This window comes from the organism of the source record quoted next, unplaced genomic scaffold (assembly GCF_019419815.1).
Source record: "Pyrus x bretschneideri cultivar Hongxiangsu unplaced genomic scaffold, Pyrus_bretschneideri_v1 Contig23, whole genome shotgun sequence".
Taxonomy (NCBI): domain Eukaryota; kingdom Viridiplantae; phylum Streptophyta; class Magnoliopsida; order Rosales; family Rosaceae; genus Pyrus; species Pyrus x bretschneideri.
This window is the reverse complement of record NW_025999535.1, coordinates 4,642,003-4,649,822: the sequence shown is the minus strand read 5'-3', so window position 1 is coordinate 4,649,822 and position 7,820 is coordinate 4,642,003.

Sequence of the window (7,820 nt, the reverse complement as noted above, 5' to 3'; positions counted from 1 at the left end):
TGAGGCAGTTTTCTCAAGCTCTTCCAGAGTCTTAGTGAGGTTCGTATTAACGATATAAATTGTAATTCTAGCAATTCAGAATAAGACTTCATAGTTTAACACGCAAGGACATAATTTATATCCCTGACTGATCAAATAATCACTTAGATGGGTATACTACATCTGTCGGATTGTAAGTGAACGCCTTAAACAAGTTAAGAGGGTGTTTCATGGTTTGGAACTATTTGAACTAGTGCATGTAAATCTTTGTATCAATATCCCCATGGAGAAACACTAACCACATTTCATAATGCTGCAATCAATCACATGACGTTTGAGAGAAACCTTGCACTGTAAGGCATGCATTATATCACACTATTTCATTCATCTCATAACACTTAATTTCCCACTTGCAACACAACAAGGTTACCTTGGGTAGTGTAGGAATGACAGGTCCAAAACACACTTTGGTAAGGAATTTGACCTGGATTGTAATTTCGGTTGTCTAATCAATTCTACGTTGTCACTTAATCAATAGAACATGGTTCGATATCGTCGCTTTTCATTTATGTCGGTAGCTACTATATAAGTGAAAACATCATCGATGGTAATCTCATTTCAATTCCATTAAGCTCATCCAAACTGGTATACTAGACCAAGAACGTTAAGTCTCAGGAGTAATCCGGATTAATCTTATGAGATGGAAATGATTTGAGACAGCGATCAAGTATAGATTCATTGTTGTGCTGAGTCTTCCTCTTCTATGAAAGTGACTCTTACAAACCAAGTGCTATGTCGTGCTCTAGGCTAAGAAAGATTGATTGGCTATCCGATGGTGTACCAGACCGTCCAATAGGGGCTTTTAAATCGTCCAACAGGGGGCGGCACACCCTCTAGGGATGTTGACTTGACGTCTGTTAAGTACGTCTGTCCTTGTAGGTATGTTTACAACTGGTATATGATCTCATCATTTTAGCTAGATCAAAGGAATGCGTCTGGAGCAATATTTTGAAAGCTAGAATTCATCGTACTTACTTATCACCCTTATGTTGTACGGGGATCGAGATGAGACATAGTGGGAAACGTCCATGCAACTTCGCACCGTTCTACAGGAATGTTGACGTCCTTATCTCCCCTTAACGACGGGAATACTATCTCATTAAAGTGAAAACCCATAAATGAACGGTAAAAAGATCGTATTCAAGGGCTCTAAGAGAGCTAGTGTGAAGGAGAATCATAATGGACAAAGATTCACATCCTTGTTTGAGGACCCATGTTGGTACGTTGCGGCAGTGCAACTTGGCACATAGAATGCACACCCAAATGCGTAAATAGGAAAATCGTCAGGTTCGTACCCAGTAACCAATTGTAATGTCAAATAGGTTAGGTGGAAATCAGCCTTAAGGCGGACCAACATAGCTGCGTACAAGATTGTATGACCCTAGGCAGAAACATAAAACTTGGTACGTTTACCAAAATTCGGGCGATCATTTAATTTGCGCTATATGATCACTAGGCGAGGCTATTTGGGGTGAACATGAGAATTCGATGTTCAATAATAAACCCAAAATATATGCAATAATTTATTGAAAATCGTCGATATAAACTCTTTGGCATTATCTAGTCTCCAGGACCGTAAGGGATAAGTATGGTGATGAGCTTTTAATCGGCCAGAAGGTTTAGCAGCAATGTGTGTGGACAAACATATGACCAGTTTGTCGATTCATCAACCAAAACCATAAGTATTTATATCGTCCGCATTTTGGTTGGATTAGTCCACGTATATTCCCTTGAATCTACTGTGAAAAGAGAGTCGTTTCGTATCTTTGCGAGATATGATATAAAAATCAAATTTCCCAAATCAGCAAGCTTTGGCAAAATGTGCTTATAGGCACAAGATTCTTACTTTAGGTAAAGAGATGCATTGTAGCATCATTGTTCAACCTAAGTATCCCAAAAGTTTGTGCCAAAGCAAGTAAACTACTCAATCACCAGGCTCGAGGCCTGCCACATGTGGTGTGTTCCCAGTTGGGAGACAGCCCATTGACCCTAAATCAAAGCTTTAGGCTCATTTTTGGAGGTGGTGCAAAGATATTGCACTCTATTTTCTTCATTTGTTTCATTTATGATCATTGTTCTCTCGATTATCCTTAAAAACTCAACGACAAGGAGAATTTAAGGTCCCTTAAATGGTAATTTAGTATCATTCATACAACGAGGAGCATGCCAATGCTCTTAATCAGGTGGGATAAACCTGAAGTCGTTGTTAGAGATGTGATTTAGGTGTAAAGTTAGTGTGTGTAGTATTGCATTCATCTAGCCGACTAACTTTCCCACATTCTTACCTAATCACGTGTTTAATTGAATTGGGTCACATGTACAAGATTCAATTAAATCATATTCGAGGACAATATCAATAAGATTATCCATAAGTAAAACATACACCAAACTTGAATCCAAGAACATGAAAAAATGTTCACAAAGTAAATGGTTTACTAAGGGGATTTGGCCAACAAGCCCGTCCATGTCAAAATTTTGCTATTCTAACGGTGTTCGGTGAAGCAAAATCAATCTCACATATTGGCTATGAGAATGGTACTCCTCAATAACATTGGTAAGGGCACAAACAGGTGCATAATCAATGATCTATTCCATTGAGACGGAAATAGATTTTGCAGGGTTGAGGTTCGGGAATATTATCCCTTATTCTTGAAGTTTTAGGTCTTAGGTGCCAATGATCACACTTCAGGCATGATGCCATACCTTGGCAGGCCCTGATTCTATCATATGTTTGTGGTAGTAATCAGATCCGAGAATTTGGTAAACTTCAGCTTTCTACGCTTGTTGCTTCAGGAGTGAGTTAGAAACAAGGAAGGACGAGAAAAATATTATCTAGTCAAAATTCGATCAGATTTATAAACTTCAGAATCGTACTCATTCATGGATGTAATCATGGTGTGCTTCAGGCAATGTCTTTCATGATTAGACAGTCTGTAGGAGTAAGCCAAAGAGCCATGGAATCCTCATTCGGGGGGTATTTCCATTTGTAATGCTTCGGGCATAAGTCTTCAAATGAAGATCATGACAAAGGCTTATTCAGCTCTTCCATTCCATTGTTGGCTTCAATGGTTTCTCAGCTTCTTGATAGTCAAGTGGAGATTCATGTCTTGTACCCACATATAAAATGGTTTCTATTAGAAACGTCCAAATAAGGGAAATTGAACTTGTGACGGTTCGACAATCCATTGAATTGGAGGGAACAAGATTGTGATTGGTGCTTCTAAGAATGAATAATCCATACGCATCAAAGTTAGAACATTCAAGTTCTATGACATGGTTTTCATGAAAAAACGTCGGGTTTTCATGGGTGTATTGTTTTATGAAAACTTCGGGTTTCAAAGGCACTAAATTTGAAACTACAGGTTCAATTTAGTTTATGAACGTTTAATTCATAAAAAAAAGGTTCCTACAAGAAACACAAAATGCAATATACTAATTTAAATATAGTGGGTTTGAGTTTCTTTGGGAACTCAAGCGTGAGAGCTTCGTTATTATGAAAGTATGTCAACGGTTTGAAGTATAAAAAAAAAATTATTGAATCGTTAATGTCCAAAAGTGATTTTTAGGTCAATAATTTTGGATTCATTATCGGATTAATGGACTGCAGGTCACTTTTAATTAATTCAATAGATTAAGACCAAACGGGGTCGATTGTAGAAGCAAAAATAATAATAACATTCGAGTTAAAATTATTTAAAATGCTAAATAATAGTGTTGGGTCGAAAATACCATAACCCAAAATTTTGGGCTGGGTACCTTAAGCAAAACAAGTGCTTAGGGGTGGCTTCAGGACACGGGCCAAAAACATGAAGCCCAGCAAGCTGCTGGCTTTTTGGGTTGTAAAGGGGGCATGGGTCAAGGCCCAACGAAAGCTGGCTTAGGCTGTGAAACAAAAACAACAGCCCAAGCTGCTGGTTTGGGCCTCAAGGGGTACGAATGACTCAGGCCCAGCATGGAGTTGGCCTGGTTTTGGCGCGGGAAGCCCAGCCAAGAGGCTGGCATCATTTTTGGGCCATGGGAAACCAAGCCCAATCATCTGGGCTGGCGAAGAAGCAAGCAGGCTGCGGGCCTAGGTGCGCGCGGGGCAAAAGCCTAGCAAGCAAAGCTTGCCGCAGGTTGGGTCTAGGAACAGAGCCGAATTTCCCTTTTGTTTCTTTTTTTTTTTTCCCCGATTTTGTTAGGGTTTAAGAAATCCTAAATTTGCTTTTAGTTTGCTTTTATACTTTGACTCACATATTCCACATAGAAAAAATTGCGTAATGCATGAAACGTGTGTGTATATATATTGACAAATATATGAGTGAAACATATACAATGTACAATATATATATATATATATATATATCGGAAAGAAAATATAAACATAGGGGGATTCATACATCATGAGGAATGTTTTCATGCTTCATGGTCGTTTCAAATATTTTCTTTATTTTAAGCATACTTGATTGGCAGAAAACAACAAAAGCCTTTGCATTTGTAGAAGATCCTTCTCCGAAAACCGTAATGGCATCTCTAATGTGTTGTATCACGTTCAACACAGAAAAATTAAATTGAATCAATAACATGTAGATCAATTCAATAAAATAATAAAATAATCATAAAATGAATGATTAAAACATAATACTCCCCTAATTGAAGATCAAACTCTCTTTAGAGCAGTGTCAAGAGCGTGCTAATAATGTGTTGTATGTATAATTTACTGAACAATTATGGAGGCCTTAGAGAGAGGGGTGAGGCAATAATAGAGAGAAAGGAGAGATGTGTAATTGTGGGTGTGTTTTATTCCACCCCATTGTGCCTTTATTTATAGTAGTAGGAAAGCTTAATTTCTTACTCTTTTAGGATTATAACTCTTAATAGGTAATCAACTCCTAATAAAAATATAAGAGATATTCCTAGATCTACTAGGATTTACACAATCACCCTAATCTAATAGAATTGCAACAACTATATTATACTCTTGCATTATATTATTTTATTATTTTTCTTTTAAGATCAGAATAAGATCAGCCTATATTATACTCTTATGTTAGATATGTATATATATATATATATATTTTAAAATAACGTATTCCTTAATGTTTAATCATCTACTATAAAATAAATCTAACTAATTTATATGGTATATAATATATTTATTCCAAAGCCGCCTAGTCTGTCTAGGCGCTAGGCCCCTGTTCATCGCCCGACTAGTGTCTAGTGTCTTTTAGAACCAAACTTATAGTGCATATATGCTTAATGTGTTTTTAAATTTTGGACTTGTTGGATACTTTTTTCGCATTTTATCCTTCTTTTATTATTTTATTCATGGACTTCATACAAATATAATTTTTTGTAAGTGTCAATATGAACTTATTTACAAGATATATAAGAAATTTACCTAAATCCGCCTAGGCCCCACCTCAGCTCGCCGCCCGACTAGCGCCTAGCGTTTTTTAAAATCTTGTTTACAAGTGAAGAGGAATACCACTAGACCATAGTACTCTAGTCTATCAACTTAACCCAATTAGAGTAATAGTCTCTCAACTAAAAATATGTGACCATTGGTTCATTGACTCATCAAAACGTGCAACTATGGTCCTTTTCTTCAACTCCGTTAGAACTTCTGTCAAAATGAGTCATGTGTCATGCACATGAGGCTAAATCAAGAGGCAAATATGAAAAATCAAATGAAAAAAAATTTGTAGCAATGGTCCATCACCTTTAAATCAATTGGAACAATGATCCCTTAACTTTAACCTAATAGTAGCAATGATTCTTCCAATATAGCTCAATTTGACGGAATCCTAAAGAAGTTGACGAAAAGGATTATAGTTCCACGTTTTGATGATTTAATGGAACAATGGTCATGGATTTTTAAATGAGGGACCATTACTCCAATTGGATTAAAATTGAGAGACAATTTCATAATTTTCTCTATTAATAAAAGATGACCCACTTAATCAACACATCAGACAAAAAGAAAAAATGGCCCACTCGACTTTTTCTCACGCTACATTGCCTGCAATCCCTTTCTCTCCACTGTCCCCTTCTACTCCAACTTCACAAACCTCTGCACCTCCCAGCAACCCACCTACCTCCAACTCCTTCTCATTTTCCTCGTCCACTTCCTTCTTCTTCTCCTCCGCTCTATGACTTCCTATGATACCCACTGCCTATCCGGCTATCCCACCTCCACTCCTGCTGTCGTGACATCTTTTCCCCAGTCATCTTCGGTGCCACCGTAGCAAATTATAATGAAATCAGAGTTTGTGTCATCTAGGTATTTATGGGTTTGATCTGGATGTGGTTCAAATGGCTTGTAATTACCAAATCTTCAATTACTTTACTTATGTCTAGCAAATATTCATGTTCTCCAATGTTAATTGTAGAGGCTAAGCGTTCCTATTCGCCACCGTTGTCTGGTTTGGTGACGAAGACCTTCTAGTTCGTGGTGACCTCGGCTTCCTCTTTGACAAGGATGACGAGGTCGTCTTATTCAACACACCAGACAAAAATAAAAATAAAAATGAATATGGCTACTGTCATGCTAACGTCAGCATGACATTAGATCCCTTAGGCACGTAGTTGGGCAGGATTTAACTTGTGGGTAGTTCGGCACAATTGGGCCCATTAATTACCTTAGTTTTAGTGCTGGGCAATTGAGTGTATGGGCGAGAGTTGCTTTTAGGGGTAAACCAGGAAAAATAATTATGAGTTTTTTAAGGCATTAAAAGTTTATTTTTCAGTGTTAGTGGATTTCATGTGACACTTGATGAGTAGGAAAGACAAATTATAAAAAGGAAATTTTGAAAATATAGCCATTTTAAAGACCATATATTGAAATATGGCTAACTTTTTCCAACTTTTATAAAATTAACCAAAATTGATGTTCAAAAGACTAATTGCCCTAAGACTAAAACTTTCTCTTCTCCTCTAAACTTCAGTATTTCTCCTCTCTAAACCCTTCATCTCCAGTTTGATTATTGAATTTTACTACTCGAAGCCTTGAATACCTTTCCCAAACTCGCACATCGCTCAATGACTACTCTATTACGGCTTGGCTAGCCCTCATGAAACTTGTTGTGCGGTGGAGGGCGTTAACTGCAAGGTTTGTGATTGGTGCACTGATCTCTTAGTTTAATTGCTTTTAAGTAAAGATAACAGAGTAATACGGTGGTGTCTGAACCCAAGTGGTTCAACAAAGGGGATGAGGTTCATAATTCACAATGTTGGGAGGAAGAGATAGAGTTATAATCTAAAGGTAATTAGGCCTTCCGATATCAATTTTGATTCACAATGTGGTTGATGTCATGCTAACGTCAACATGACATCATATCCATTTAGGCACACAATTGGGCATGAATTAACTGGGTGGGTAGTTCGGCTTATTGAAAAATAAGTATGAGTTTATTAAGGCAATAAAAAATTATTTTTCAGTGTTAGTGGATTTCACGTGACACTTTATGAGTGAGAAAGCCAACTTAAAAAATGAAAGTTTGAAAATATAGCCATTTTAAAGACCACATATTGAAATATGGCTAATTTTTTCCAACTTTTATAAAATTAACCAAAATTGATGTTATTGTTATAAGACTAAAACTTTCTCTTCCCCTCTAAACTTTAGTATTTCTCCTCTCCAAACCCTTCATCTCCATTTCGATTATTGAATTTTACCACTCGAGGTCTCAAATACCTCTCCCAAACTCATGCATCGCTCAATGACTACTCTATTATGACTTGGATAACAATCATGAAACTTGTTGTGCGGTGGAGGGCATTAACTGCAAGGTTTGTGGTAA